The following is a 17,233-nucleotide window of genomic DNA, read 5'->3' as shown; positions in this document are numbered from 1 at the left end:
AGGATGGTTTTTGACATATTTAACAACTCTCATTGCTGCCTCCATGTGTGATATCTTTGGTTGCTGGAGAAACTGACTTAGCATCTACACACTAAATGCCAAGTCAGGCCTTGTCATAGTCAAATATAGCAGCTTGCCTATTAGTCTTTGATATACACTTGGATCTGGTAGTAGTTCATCCACAACATCATTTAAAGTACCAAGATAATTATCATACTCTTTGGCAGTCAACTTTGCATTCACTTCTAGTGGAGTATCTACCGGCTTTGTTGCTCCAAGTCCAAGTTCAGATATAATCTCCAAAGCATATTTTCTCTGATGCATAAGAATCCCATCTGCAGATCTGACAAACTCTATTCCTAGAAAGTACTTCAACTCTCCCAAGTCTTTCATTTTGAATGCCTGTTGTTGTGCTTTCTTTGTCTCTTCAATTAGATATAGGTAGATACCAATGACTAGCATGTCATCTACATCCACCATCACTATTACTGTGCCTTCAGTAGTTTGCTTGATGAACTAAGAGTGATCATTTTAGCTCTGAGCAAAGCCAAATTGATACAAAGCTTTTGTGAGTTTCTCATTCCACTGTCTAGGGGCCTGTTTCAGACCATATAAGGATTTATGAACCATACAAAGCTTCCGTGAGTTTTTCATTCCACTGGTTAGGGGCCTATTTCAAGTCATATAAAGATGTATGAAGCATGCACACTGGTTGAGACTCCCCTGGCTTCTGAATCCTGATGGCAATAACATATAAATCTCATCAAAGAGATCACCCTGAAGAAAAGCATTATACATATCTATTTGATGAATATGCCACTTCTGAGCTGCAACTATTGATAGAACAGGCCTTAAAGTCACCATTTTCACTATAGGTGAAAAAGTTTCCTGATAATCAATCCCCTCCTTCTAACTGTACCCTTTAGCTACCAACCTGGACTTGAATCTCTCCACTTCACCTGATGCTCTGTATTTGACCTAATATACCCATTTACAACCAATTGAAACCTTACCTTCAGAAGAGAGACAATGTCTCGGATGTGATTGCTTTAAAGTGCTTCATTCTCTGCCTTCATAGCATCTATTTATCTAAGATCTTGATGGGCTTCAGCATATGTAGCGGGTTTTGCAAAAGAGGAGGAGGTTACAAGATAAATTTGGTATTTATGAGACAAACCATTGTAGGAGACATAGTTTGCAATAGCATATGGTACAACCTCATGTACATTTAGTGATACAAAATCCTTTATCCAAATAGAAGGATTCTTTGGACTAAAAGATCTTCTAACTTCTTCTTCTACAACTGAGGGGATAGCTAGCAATTGTTGAGTAGATGGAACCTGCACTTGACCCTGATCAGGACTGTCTCCAGTTGGATGAGCCAAGATTGATTCTCCTTCACTCTCACTTGCAACATTATTGTCATGAACATTTTGATTTGTACCACTGGCCACATCTCCTGTATCTGAGTGTGTTAACTTAGCCTTATGCTCACTGTTGTGGCTTATCTCAGAAACTTTTGGGATCCCTGATAGTTGAGTATAGTCTGCAGGAACATCTAATTGTAGGAAGATTAGTAGATATTTATTTCTTATCTATCTAAAAGGAAAGACAGTCTCTTTGAAGACAATATCCCTGCTAACAAAGAAAGAATGATTAGTTAGATTTAAGAGTACATAGCCTTTCTGAGTTGCAGCATAGCCCATCAACATTGTTGGTATAGCTCTTGACATGAATTGTCCTTTTCTTGAACTGCCTTGGCATAGCATAAATATCCTAGTACTCTGATATATTGTAGTGAAGGTTTACTTTTGTGCAGCTTCTAGAAGGATGACACTCTATTAATGACTGAAGAAGACATGCTGTTGATTATGTGTACTGCAGCTAGTACACAATGTCCTGGTATTTCAGAGGTATATGAGCTTGAAATCTCATTGCTCTAACAACCTCTAAAATATGTCTCTGCTTTATGTCATCTATATCATTTCGCTGAGGAGTATATACACAGGTTCTTTAATGAATCATTTCACGATTGCTAAATAGATCATTGCAAGTTGAATTCACAAATTCCAATCTATTGTCTGTCCTGATAATCTTAACACACTTGTTATGATGTGTTTTTACATAACACAAGAAGAATTTTAAGACCACACATATATCTGACTTATACTTTAGCAGAAATAACCATGTCATTCTAGAGAAGTCATCCACCGAAGTTAGGAAGTATTTATTTCCATCAAATGTAGGCACTCTATAAGGACCCCATACATCTGCATGTATCAAATCAAAACATTCTATGCTTTTAATACTGCTACTAGAAAAGGGAAGTTTAGTTTGTTTAGCTAATGGAAATACATGACAATTATCCACAATTGTAACACAGTTCTGAGTTTTAACAGGGAACAACTTCTTTAATACTATAGAAGATACATGTCCTAGTCTCCTATGCTACAAGTTAATGTCATGCTTCTCCTTATGTTCTGTAGTGTCCTTGACTATTAGTGTTATTTATGGATTGCTCTTATTTATGTGAGAGATCAACATATAGAGACCATCATGTTTCTTACCAATCTCTTTCACCCTCCCACTGTAAAGATCCAGAAATAGGCAGAAATCAGGATAAAAAGCAACACAACATTGTAAGTCTTTAGTTGCCTTGGATACTGAGAGTAGATTATATCTGAATCTTGGAACATGTAGGACATTTTTGAATATACTTCTTGCTGAAATTGGACTAGTACCCATGTGTGTAACATAGACTACATCTCCATTTGGTATATATACTTTCTTAGGATTACTAGGTTTGATCTCTTCCGATTTAGATAACAAGTTTAAATCAGACACCATATGATTTGTAGCCCTTGTATCAATGATCCACTCCGGAAGCTTATTACTCACTAATAAAATATAGTTAGTACCAGTTATGTGTGCCATATTTGTTGAGGGAGCAGTAAAAGAGCTTTTGTTCAGCATTTGTAAAATCTGTTCATATTGTTTCTTAGTAAATGTGCATGCCACTGGTTGTCTTCCTAATGTGCTGTCTCTTGAGGTTGATGGTTGCCTCTGTATTTGCACTCCAAACTGAGGTAAATTCTACATTTTTTGAGACTGATTCTGTACCTGCATAAATGGATGTACCTGATTATAGAAGGTCTGATTTGGCTCTTAAATACAAACATTATAGGCTGCAGATCCCCTTTTATTCTTAGACTCTAAATCTTGTGGATAACCAATGATCTTTCAGTAATTCTTGTTATTGTGCCCTGATCACGCCCAACTCTAGTCCTAAAAAGGATAAGCGGTCGCTGCAAATATAATCTTGTTTAAAAGTTCAGAGTCGAATCCCACAGAGAACTAAGGCTTAGCTATATCTGTTTAATATCACTAAAAAGACAAGTTTAAACAATTTTCTAAATTATAAAGATTGATATTTATATTTCTAACTAATTTACTAGCAAATACTATAAAATGGTAAAATTATCAACTAACGAGACAAAGAGTTGGAGACTAAATTAAGGAGGTCTAGAGTTATGATTTTCCAAATTGTCGGAATCCTTCTAGTTATGTTCCCTACAATTTTGCCAATGTATTCTCTATTGATCGTGAGCACTTTAGATGTCGTAATTCTCTCTTGAGCAACTATAACAATTTACTAGACATATTCTTTCGAACTACTCTAGTTGGCTTTATTTAACCGCTCATTATGACCACATCAAGGCTTTGTTATTTCTAAACCTACATTTAAACCCATTGTATTGATTTCTCACATATGTTAGGAGTGACATTGTTCAATAATTACCTAAATATGTACTCTCTCTCGAGCACTGCGCACTAAACATGCACAGTCAATTGATGGTCATTCAATCAATAACAACAAACACGTAGTTGAACTAGTAGAAAAATCCAACGGCTCAATTATATAAAAACATAACAAGAATTTATCCTACAAAAGGTTCTATCAAATTCCCATATAACAAATTAGCTATTCATAATAGTATGTAAAACTACAATACTACAAGTCATAACCAACAATGAAAAAATAGGAAGAGGAAGGAAAAACTCGTAGAAGAATTCTCCGCCTTGCTCCTATTGTGTTTGTGCCTCCTTAGGTCGAATCTGTGTCAAAAATTGATCTCCTCCCCTCAAAATACCATTTTTCGATGTATATATACCAGTAGGGTCGGGCCCAAACTATTATACCTTTTCCTACGCAACAAAGGACAAGTTTCCAGGCCTGGACGTCCGCGGCCCGGGCGCAGTATTTGGCAAGTCTAATTTTTCAGTCTGCGTCAGGTCCGCGGTCGCGGTTTCGACCGCGTTTTTCACCCTTTTCCATTTCGAATTCGAAAAAAGTAAAACATAAAAGTTGTAGCCCTTTGAGTATATTTCCAACCATATATTGTGGAGCCCAAATGGAGTTCTGAGCAAAAGGTTATGTGCATTTTACTAGACAGTGCGCAATATGCCTACTCGATTCTTCGTTTTGTTGCTCTATCATCCGTTGATCCCCGAATACGATCCCAGCTTAATTCCTTGGGCTTTTACTCAGACTTCAAAGATCCAAATCACTTGAATTCATTCCATAACATCTACGTAGCTCGGAATCACTCATACAAGGCATAAAACACACAATTAGTGCAAGACACTAGCGTTTAAAGCTCAAACTCAATTAAAGTGCAATAAATTTGAGTGTAATAAGCGACTAAAATACGTAATTATAGCCTATTATCAACACCCCATACTTAAACCATTGCTCGTCATCGAGCAATCAAACTACATTTTTTATAGACACGACATTTTTAAATAATTCTCCTAACTCATCACACCAAGAGTATTTAAAATAGACTAAGCACAAAAGCGTAACATCTTCACCTCAAGATTTGACTCACAAGTACCATGCATTATTCACAAATCACCCACTTACTCTACTATAGAGGTCACTAACATTACCTTTCCTTCATGAATCAAGTGCCCTCACACAACAAAAGAGAGTAGTTCCACACAATAAAATTTAAGAACACTTAGGAACTCAAGATAGAAAGAATTCACTCACTCACAGAAATAACATTCATATGCCACAAAAGATGCACCATAAGCTTGCCCATAGTGTACTAATCCACTAATCGAGCACATTCAATCTAGGATCAATTAGGACTTTATTTGGTTGTAATGTAGGCTACGGGACGGGTATGATACATTTAGATATAGGAGTGACTACACCTCCCTAAGCACTTTAATACATATACTTTAACATTCAAACCCCATACTTATGTCAAACCAAAACTCCACCTTCACATCAATGTATATTACCCCATTCTTCTTTAAGCACACTTACATCAAGAGCCACCTCTTATCAAGGAATTATTTTTTCGCAACAATCCAAATATTTTTTTTTCAATTCAAGTGGATCTTTCTTTTTCAAAACAGTGCACATTTCTCCTTATTTAATTAGTTCCACTCAAAAGCCAAACCAACCACCCCACACTTTAACCTTTACAAAGTTCATAAATAATTCAAGTGCTCATGGGAGGTTACAATGGTCCAAATAGATGGTTAATTCAAATAAATGGGTAAGGCTTGTAATGTGGTTGCATAAGAAACAGGATTACAGGTTCAAAGGGGTTAACTACGATACATAATAATTAGACGGGTGAAATATACATATCTGGCTCAACAAAGAAATGCCTATATCACTTCCTAGACTGAATAAAATTACTATTTCGCTTTGCAAACACACGGGGCAAGTACTAAGCATCAAATGCAATGCACAAAATAATACCTAAACCTCACACACACATGACACATAACTCACTCAGGATTGGATTTATCAAGACACTCTAGTCAAAACAGTTAAGCAAATTTAAAAATCATACAATATAAGGCACTTATACAAGAGTCAAAAACTGAGCCTAAGCGTCACAACTAAAGTACTCACTATTCTCAAGACATAACAAAGTCAAGAGATATTGCTTCAATTCTAAACACAACACAATGACTCCTATTTCTAAAAAAAACTAACTACACCCGATTAAAATAAAGCCCTAGGAAAAGAATCGCATCACAAAGAAAAACCAAGGGGGAATTGCTACACTACCTAACAAAAGAAAATCTTTTTATTTTATTTTTAGACTTAAATCTCTCAAGAAAATTGTCTAATAGATCCATCATCGGGAAAAGTCCAATCTTTTCTATTTTAAAAAAAAATATTCAATTAAACTAACACAACTAAAATAACATAGAAAGTCACCCGGACAATCTCCTCACCGCACACTTAAAATTGCGCATTATCCCCAATGCACACCATAAACAATAAAAGGGTAAAAGAGACTCCCTGGTAGACCAAAGGCCAAAGCACTAACAACTCATGGAGTTCTCAAACTTCTCCCAAGCTTGGTCCTTCGAGCGGGTACCTCACACTTAGTTCCAACCATTTGGTTTGTTGTTGCATCCTTCCAATACCTTTGCTTTCCAGGCTCCTAGAAAATAAAAAAATGACACTACAAAAATAATACAATTAAAAAAAATAAAATAAAAGAAAGCAATAAAGCTGGGTTGCCTCCCAACAAGCGCTTGATTTAACGTCGCGGTACGACACGAATCATTTTTTGCCTCCACCTCGAGCTTATGAATTGAACCCCCCAATTTGGCATCAAGTTTTTGGCTATGCTCCAGAGGTGGAGGAACAAATCTAATTGGACCAAGCAACCATTGTACTATTATACACTTCTTGGCTTTTAGATGAGGTATGTAGTCATGTCTTTCTGGCAAGAAAAATTTCAGAATGTAGGCACCTTGTTCCTCATTCCTTGACTTCTCAATCGGCCCGGATGACTCTATTTCCATATCGTCATCCAAGCACAATGTAGAAAAATGTTTGGAGTAAGGACCAATGCGCTCACACACATGAACTTCAGAACTTTCAGCATCCTCAATATCAATGATACTAGAGCCACCAAAATTTGTATCCTCAATGTCCTCGGCTGACTCTAGTCTCACTTCTTCAACATTGACATACTTAAATTGTAGTTGGCTAGGTTGTTGATGTTCTACTCTGCCCTCCCCAATTAACACCTCAAATTCATGCTCTTCTTGGCTACTATCATCAATATTGGCTTGTTGAGCATTAAAAGCTCCAACCACTTGACTCAATTGAGCCTCCAACTTGCGAATAGTTGCCTATTGCCTTTCTATCTGCAATTGTTTTTTATTATTTTGTTTTAGAAGGCACTATAACATATCCTTGATCTCCTTCAGGTCTGCATCCCTAGGTTCTTTGTTCCTATTAACTTTACAAGAAAAGGTAGAACCATCATAGTAAGGGGTTGAGGGAAGACAAGAAATATAAGCACAACCATTAAAGTGACCATTTTTACCACCACACACATCACACACATTCCACAAATAAGATTGAGTTGGTGCACATAACTTGCTCTCAGGAATATTTTGATAATTTTGATACAGGTGGTTTCCTTCACAATATGTATGAGGATCAATAGTAGAATTATCTACACCCAAATTTCAATAATTCCAAGATGTCATGTTTTTCAAATCAACAATTATAAAAAAAATACAAAACAAAATAAAAGTTCAAACTTGAACCATAGCAATATATACAGCAACAACTACACCGTTAGTTTCCCGGCAACGGCGCCAAAATTTGATCACGCACAACTCTAGTCCTAAAAAGGATAAGCGGTCGCTGCAAATATAATTCGGTCTAAAAGTCCAGAGTCGAATCCCACAGAAAATTAAGGCTTAGCTATATCTGTTTAATATCACTAAAAAACAAGTTTGAACAATTTTCAAAATTATAAAGATTGAGATTTATATTTCTAACTAATTAACTAGCAAATACTAGAAAACGGTAAAATTATCAACTGACGAGACAAAGAATTGGAGACTAAATTAAGGAGGTTTAGAGTTATGATTTCCCTAATTGTCGGAATCCTTCTAGCTATGTTCCCTTCAATTTTGCCAATGTATTCTCTACTGATCGTGAGCACTTTAGATGCCGTAATTCTCTCTCGAGAAACTACAACAATTTACTAGACATATTCTTTCGAACTACACTAGTTGACTTTATCTAACCGCTCATTATGACCACGTCAATGCTTTGTTATTTCTAAACCTACTTTTAAACCCATTGTATTGGTTTCTCACTTACGTTATTCAACAATTACCTAAATATATACTCTCTCTCGAGAACTACACACTAAATAGGCACAGTTAATTGATGGTCATTCAATCCACAACAACAAACACGTAGTTGAACAAGTAGAGAAATCCATCGGCTCAATTATATAAAAACATAACAAGAATTTATTCTACAAAATGTTCTATCAAAACCCTAGATAACAAATTAGCTATTCATAATAGTATGTAAAACTAAAATACTAAAAGTCATAACCAACAATGAAAAATAGGAAGAAGAAGAAGGAAAAACTTGTAGAAGAATTCTCCACCTTGCTCCTATTGTGTCTCTGCCTCCTTAGGTCGAATCTGTGTCAAAAATTGGTCTCCTCCCCGCAAAATATCATTTTTCCATGTATATATACCAACTAGGGTAGGGCCCAAACTATGAAACCTTCTCCTACGCGAAAAAGGACAAGTTTCCAGGCCTGGACGTCCGCGGCCGCGGCCTGGGCGTGGTATTTGGCAAGTCTACTGTTTCAGTTTACGTCAGGTTCGTGGTCGCAGTTTCGACCGCGTTTTTCACCCTGTTAAGTTTGGAATTTGAAAAAACGTAAAACATGAAAGTTGTAGCCCTTTGAGTTAGATTTGCAACCATATATTGTTCAGCCCAAATGGAGTTCTGAGAAAACAGTTATGTGCATTTTACTAGACAGTGCATAATATACCTACTCGATTCTTCGTTTTGTTGCTCTATCATCTGTTGATCCCGAATACGATCCTGACTTAATTTCTTAGGCTTTTACTTAGACTTCAAAGCTATAAATCACTTGAATTAATTCCATAACATCTACATAGCTCGGAATCCTTCCTACAAGGCATAAAACACACAATTCGTGCAAGACACTTGCGATTAAAGCTCAAACTCAATTAAAGTGCAGTAAATTTGAGTGTAATAAGTGACTACAATACATAATTATAGCCTATCACCATGTCCCTTCTTCTTACAGTAGTCATAATAGTCATTGTAGGTTCTCTTCTACTTAGAATAATTTCCAAACTGTTGAGAATTGTTTGGCTGAAAGTTATTAGGATGAAAACTAGGTTGGAAACCACTAGATCTGGATGAATATATGGCAGTTGACTCATAACTTTCAGCTAGAATAGGTAACGTCAATCCTAAATTTCCTGCTGTGACAACTATAGATTTTTGGTTTTCATCACTCATGATCATAGAGAATGCCTGATTGACTGTAGGTAAGGGATAAATCAATAGTATTTGACTCCTTGCTTGAGCATAAGAGTCGTGCAATCCCATAAGGAATTTGTACAACTTCTGTCTCATCATAAAAGCAACATAATCTCTGGACTTCTCACAATCACATGGAGCAGGGTCTAAAGCTTCAAACTCATCCCAAAGGTCTTTCATCTTAGTGTAATAAACAGAAATAGATGATGTACCTTGATATAAGGTTGCAATATCCTTGTGTAGGTTAAATGACCTAGATCCATCTACTTTGTCAAATTTCTCTCGCAAATCCTCCCAAACAGCCTGTGCATTAACTCCAAATACCACTCCTCCAACGAGCTATGAAGTTACAACATTCATCAACCATGAGAGTACAATTGTATTGCACCTCTCCCATTGTTCTTATAGATTTTCACGAAAATTTTCTTTTTTCCATGTTCCTTCAACCAACCATAGCTTATTTCTTCCTCATAGAGCTATCCTCATAGATCGATTCCATATAATATAATTGTCCGTACCTGTTAATTGAAAGGAAATCAATTGTTCTCCACTCGTATCTGCAGGTCCAAGGTATAATGGATGATTGTGAGGCAAACCAACTCCAAATTCCTCATTAGCTAGAGTATTTCCAATTCATGTATCTACACATGCGACAACATTAGCTGTGGTGTTATCAGCATTATCTCCCATGGCTATTCTGCTTTAATTGACGAGGCTTCGATTCTTCGATTGATTTTTCTTGAATCTCACAATTTTACCAATGGCGATGTGAATCGATGAATGAGACTAGTGATTCATAGTCTTACTACTCTGATACCATGTTAAATCTATGGATCAAGCTATGTAAACCCTAGCTGAGAAGGAAATCAATAGAAGAAGGAGATGAGCTGAAGTTAGAAATGCAGAAATCAATTCTGTTATTACTGTGTATACAGTGTAGAAGCGATCCCTATTTATAGAAGATGACTAACGACTTTATACATCTAACTACCTAGAGCTAAATAGACTAAACTACCCTTAGTTTATTATACATTTAGTCACACCTCTCACAACATATAGTGTATTGAGTGTATATGAAGGGATCCTGACGAAGTTATGTAAAGTTTTTGAAGTACTCCATATATTGTCCATAAAGCATGTTAAATTAGGCATGATTGTGTTAGAAGTATAAAATATCTTGAATACGGTATATAAAAGTATCCAAGGAGGATAATAAATTTTTTGATCTACTATGCCTATTGGTTAAGCTTTCATGTTAATTAGATATACAATTAGATTACTAAAATACCTAAACTACTTCACCTAGCTAATAATTGATTGAAATTTGTGTTAGAAGCTATAAGATAAATACTTTTATGTTATGTCATTTGCTCTACAAATTGAATGGTTTTAGTACACGCATTGTAAATACGTATATACTACAATTAGTTCAAGGTTAAAGTCTAAGAGAGGAGATCGAGGCGGAGCTAGAATACAAGTTACAGGTTCAAATGAATTTAGCAGCTTTAATCCAAACCTATATTTGTCATAAGAAATTTATTGATTATATTTAAATAATTAATTTAAAAATTCGATGTAAACATACTAGAATCCTGATTTAATAAATTTCAAATTTTAACTCTGATGGTATAGGGATGGTGACACATGAAGAAAGGGAGAGTTTTGGTAATTGTCGTGGTCATTTCTGGAGCCAGTTAACCAATTGTGAATAATGTAGGGTCAAGGGGGCATGGTGTCTGTTGTTATGCTTTTATGACTTTGTTTGTCCTTTCCTACACAGTGCATACCCCCTCTCTCTTTCTTTCTCCATCCTTTATTTATTATCATCTCTATCCCCCTCTTCTTTCATTCATTCTCAACATCATATCAATTTCCTCTTCCCCTTTCTTCCCTTTCTTTCTCTCTTAGTTTCATCAAGATTCATAGGAGGAAGTTCTCTCAGTTGAGGGGAATGTTGTCTGGCTCGAGGTCACCAACTAGATCCATAAACTCCATATTATGCTTTTTTGAATATAAAGATTAGTTTTTCTTTTCTTTTCACTAGGAAAATTTAAAGATTAGTTGATTATATTAAAAAGGGTTTATGGATCATGAGTTAGTGTTGTCGGACCAGGCTTCATTCCCCCCAATTGCTACTTCCTCTCTGGACTAAAATCAAATCTTTGACATGAGACGAGTTTTGGCTTATGAAAATGGTAAGTTTTATTTGTAAAAAAAAAAAAGGCAGCCCATGCACTAACCTTCCGCTATGAGCGGGATTTGTGGAAGAGCCGGATCACAAGAGTCTATCGTATGGAGCCTTACTCAGTATTTCTGCAAGAGGTTGTTTTTACTGCTCGAACATGTGAACTCCTGTTCGGCAAACAACTTTACTAGTTTTATTTGTAAGATCTTGATATACATGAGACGAGTTTCAGCTTTTGTAGTTAGTTTTGGACAAGAGCAGATTGGTGTAATGATGAAGAATTTTGACTCATTCCACTTTCCTGCCACGGTAAATGCAGACGAGTTTATTGAATACTACTATTTTTAACCTCAAATCTGATTCTGCTTTTATTTTGCTTGTCATTTGTGTTCCTTTTTCTTTTGTCAGTTACTCTCTCTGTTTGAGTTAGAGTTACTTATATCATTAGTCTGATTTTTCTCATGATGGCTTCTTGAATCTCTTCTGTCCGTTTCTGCTCTTTTCTTCTTTTTTAGATTTCTCTCTTTCTGCTATCATCATTATTATGAGGACCATTTTACTCATCATTTCTTATTTTAGGGTTTTACTTCCTAGTTCCCACATATGATATCTTATAAAGGAGAAATCATTGATTTTATGCAAAAACACATTCATTTCAGTTTCTCATCTTATTTTGTTTCTTATTTATTGTTTCCATTTTTTTTAAAAATATTTTTCACTCATTTCTGCTTTTCTTGATGACAGACTCGGAGATATGCAGACTTTTACCTTATATTTTGTACAAGATCTTGTGACATCATCATATACACAGGGTTATGCTAATAAAGTTTCTTCACATGAACAAGAAGCTACATTGCTCGTTTCTGTTTTACTTTTTGGGTTAAAACTTATACAAGTGTGAAAGAATATATTCATTCTAAGCTTTTGTAAAGCTGGCGTAAGATTTTTTATTTCTTGAAGAATGATCAGAGAATAATCTTTCAAATGTCTATACTCTTTATCATGGAGTAAGTTGTGAATGAGAAAGCAAACTATGTTGGGCAACTCTTCAAAACAGTGGTCGCACCCGTTTTGGATCCTATAGCTATGCATCATGCACCAAATGACATTTTCGTAGAATCCAAGCAATATCGTTGTTTTCTCTCATTGTGATTTACCTTATAACCTTGTTGTTTTTATTCTGCTTTTATATGACTTTTTGGTAATGTTCATTCTTTTCTATATTTTCATTAATGAGGTGCATATATGCTTTTCTGAGCCGATGATAAGACTGAGTACACACTACCCTCCCCATACCCCACAGTGTGAGATAAGATTGGGTATTTTGTTGTTGTTGAAGAATCCGAGCAATATAGGTTAAAACCCTCTTGCAGTAGTGACTTGTTGTTTTACAATATTTTCTTAATATTTACATGTGACAGTGAATTATTGTTTACCCTATACATTACAAACCGTAAAGTTACTATACCAGAGTGATTTTCTTTAATAAGAATTGTGTTGTACAATCAATATCAACCCTATTTGATGTGAAAATAAGCTAAGGGCCTGTGATTGTTGTACAATTACATAATGGATCTGTGGATGAACTGGATTCAACATTGCATATGGAACTTTGGAAATTGAAGCTAAATTCTGTCGCTCTCTTGGCTCTATTACATTCTTGTGATCTGCTCCTTTTTTTTTGATGGGATGTTTTTTGGTACTCTATACTAGCATTATTCACTCACAATTTAAAATAAAATAAAATTAATACAGTTCGAATATTGAAAGATTTGAGCGACTTTGGGAATATCTAAATAGAATGAGAGTAGGTTTTCAAGTAAATTTTTTTTTTCCCAAAAACTCAAAATTTGCGTTTGCAAATTTAGTATTTGAAAATTTAAAACAAGCACCACCTTGATTCATTTTTGAAAAACTGAGGTTTGAGGGTGCACCTATGTACAATAACAAACCTAGTTTAATCCCACAACGTAGGGTTTGAGGGTAGAGTGTACGCAGACCTTCCGATATACCCAACTCAAGAGAGTGCGTGTATGTAACTATTGGAAAATGATGTGTTGTCTAATGAATTCAATGGAAGTCATAGCAGCTCCTATGTACATTGCTTTGGTGTTAGAGGACTTCTCTATTAAGTTTGTTTTCTTGCCTTTCAGCAATGAAACTACTTGTACTTTTAAAATAGTTGAAAATAACATTAATAGTGTTACATCTTTGTAAAACAACAACAATAACCCAGTATAATCCCACTAGTAGGGTCTGGGGAAGGTAGTGTGTACGCAGACCTTACTTCTACCCTGGGTAGAGAGGCTAAACTTGTCCCTAGCTGTCCCTCCTCTGGATTTAAGCAATGAAGCTACTTAAACTTTTACCTATTACGAAAATAACACTGATAGGGTTACATTTTAGCTTAAAATGTTGGAAAAATGACGTCTTTAAATGCTTGGCCTTTCATGGATTTAATGTGTCAAACAGAAAATAGCATCTACTATTTTTTTCTGGGGTTGTCAAAGTTTTTTTTTTGGGTTGTCAAAGTTTGATCTTGTGATGCTGGTTGTACGATTTTATCAGCTGTTTGAGTGTTGAAACTAAACTGAAATAAAACAAGAGAATACATCAATTGAGGGCAAAGTTAGATCATTTCCCATGGTCCAGAGGCAAACTTTGATTTTTTTTCCTATAAAATAAATTAAACCATCCTCAAGTCAATAAGGTATACGATTAGAGGTAGGGCAAATTTAGGACGAAAAATAAAAATTAGATGAGCCAATAGGTTAACGAATTATGACACTGGTGGAAACACATGACATATCGAATGACATGATTTTCGAGAAGTAACACATGCAAGGATTTGTATCTTCCCACAGGGAGAGTTTTTAAGGGAATAGGAGTGGACATCTACAGTGGCGATGTGCATGGACATTTATGGGTGCTCGGTTAGTAAATTTGTATAGACAATTATATAAATAGTTAGATAAATATGGAGTGAGCACCCATGATTAATTTTTTTTTGCTCTTCTTTCGGATTTTTTATCGACGAGTACCCGTCACTTTAAAATTCTGGATCCACCACTTGACATCTATGCGGACTTCATGTGATTAGAAACCAACCACTACGAGTATTGCAAGTTTACAAGATGAATCAAATAAAATAGAGATATTTTTTAACCCTTCTCATTAAAAAAGAAAAAAGGAAAAGAAAAGATACAATTGAGGGAAGAATGAAGAATTAACTTTAGAAGTTACTATATGGATTAAAAAATTAGTGGGAAGTGAAATCCCTCGATAGAAATGTTGACAAAAACCTGGAAAAGAGTGAAGGCTCTCTCTCATTGTGTCATCAATTTTTACTGAAGCTGAGGCATCATTTTCATATTATAGTATGCTAACATTTAATGCCTTTACTACTCAGGCTGGCCTTCACGCCATTCCTCTTTCAGTAGAGTCAACATCAATATATCAGCCCATAGCATCTATATATAATATTGGATCCCTACATTTATATATATGTATGGTTTTTCACTTTACCCCCTGAGTTTCTGACCTCTACTTAATTAGACAATGATATTTCTCTCATTGTTTTCAAAAATTACTGCCAAGTTTTCTGGCTACATATATAAGCATGTCAGCTTGACTCCTGCATGTCTGTGCTTTTTTTCCTTTCCCTTTCATCACTAGAGTAGCCCCTTAATTTTCGCCCTCAATCCAGACAAATACGCACAAGTTAAATCTTGTTTCTCTTAGTTTTTAAATAAGTTTAATTAAGATATAATATCTCCGTTAGGGGTGGGCGGTCGGGCAGATCGGATTGGATATGAGAATTTCGGTTTGAATTTCGATTTTCTGATTGAAGAAATGACAATCCAAATAAGTACGGATTTGATCGGTTATTTTAAGTTCGGTTTCGGGTTAATCTGGTTGGCTATTATAGATTTTCGGTTTTGAGTGTATAAGCTGAGATATTTCTACTTTTTACAAAAATGAATATCAAAATAAAGTACTCATGTTAAATTGGCTGAAAAGTTCCTCATTCTTGCCGCAATCATCCAAATAAAATATTCAAGTACTGAAATTATTATAAAAGATACAGTAGAAACATTAATAAGGCCGATAAGAAATAGCAATAGTAAAATCATATCCAAATAGAAAGTATTTTGACGGTAACTTAGTAATTAATATTGAATATATGAAATAGTATATAATGGGTAGGGTATTGGACTTATTACTATTGACATATGGATAATGGACTAAATATAAAGTATAAAATTTTTGGATTTTCGGATATCCAAAAATCCGAAATGCGAAATGCAATATCCAAATTTTTTTAAAATTAAATCCAAAATCTAATCCATAGTCCGAAAATCCTATCCAAAAATTCAAAATTTTGAATTTCGGTTTTGCCCAAATTATGGCCACCCCTAATCTCCATGTAGGAAAAAGAGGGTGGGAAAAGAATTAAACCATACTGGGACATTGGATAGCATATTCTTTGTGTTTAAGATTTTGAGCGACTCTCTCATAAATTCAGCAAAATTACTTTACGATTTTTTTTTTGCTGATCAGTATTTGTATGCAATCTTATGAAAACTTAAATAAGAATTTAAAATATTTATCTTGAACTTAAACCAGGTAATAAGACCGCCATTGATTTGTTGCATTTCTTACTCTTTATTATATGCATTAAACTCTATGCCTCAAGTATACTGTATGCTTAGACGGGTCTTTATATTTGTCCACAATTTATATTTCTATTTTCCTCCACCCATCTCCAACACTGCCCCCTACCCACGACCCTCACCCCGGTGAATTTTTATGGCGAATCCAAGATTTGAATTTTATGGGTTAGAAATGCCACGAAACCAATACTTACCAATTACCATAGTTATTTGGTTCCAAATTAAATATCTGTACATATTTAGTAAACTTCTTAAAATATATACAGTATACGAACCAAAATTATTGTGTTCAACTGAACTCATAGCTTATATTCAGATGTAGAGCTAACATTTGAAACTTATGGGTTTATTATTCTAATTATTTAAGTTATTAGGTTCTAAATTAATAATTTGTACTTAATTCAATAATTTTTTGAGACAAATATAGAGTTTGAAGAAAAGTTACTAGAATTTGTCGAATCCGTATCAAAGGGCAAGCTCCGCCCCTGCGCATATTGAGTATTTGCTCATGAGGGTGTGGTAAGACCTCTAATATTGGTGATGGAGAAAGGAACTTTATCAAGGGAATTCAGAAAAATACTCTGTCACATTAGGGGATTCAACGATTAAAATATACATATAAATTTTACCTTATACGTGTATAATTATATTTATGTATAATATGTGTATAACTATAAAGAAAGTTGACCAATAAAAAAGAGAAATGTATATTACTAACAGCGCTAAAAGATAATAGCTGATAAAATGTATATATATTTTTTTATATATATGAGTATCTTATACATATATATTATATACTTTTTTGCTAGAGAATACAATTAGTTTAGGCTTATTTTACCCAATAAAGAATCCACCATGCTGGGCTTTATGATACTTACCTGGAGCCTTTCACCCCTGGCAGGCATGACCCGAATCCTTGGGCCCAAATGCCCAATTAAAGCCTGTGGAATAATAACAGGAATGTTTACATAAATAGCCGGTTTACTTTTTCTAGCC

The 17,233-nt window shown here is 35.0% G+C and overlaps 1 long non-coding RNA gene across 1 annotated transcript; it reads left to right on the top strand.

The window, feature by feature from the left end:
- Positions 1–11,236: 11,236 nt before the first annotated feature.
- Positions 11,237–12,775, top strand: LOC107767853 (uncharacterized). The gene is made up of 2 exons (XR_001644005.2): positions 11,237–11,873; positions 12,309–12,775. It is a non-coding gene; the product is annotated as an uncharacterized LOC107767853 (long non-coding RNA).
- The last annotated feature ends 4,458 nt before the right edge of the window (positions 12,776–17,233 follow it).

This window comes from Nicotiana tabacum, chromosome 1 (assembly GCF_000715075.1).
Source record: "Nicotiana tabacum cultivar K326 chromosome 1, ASM71507v2, whole genome shotgun sequence".
Classification (NCBI taxonomy): Eukaryota; Viridiplantae; Streptophyta; class Magnoliopsida; order Solanales; family Solanaceae; genus Nicotiana; species Nicotiana tabacum.
This window is presented reverse-complemented; position numbering and strand designations above follow the sequence as displayed.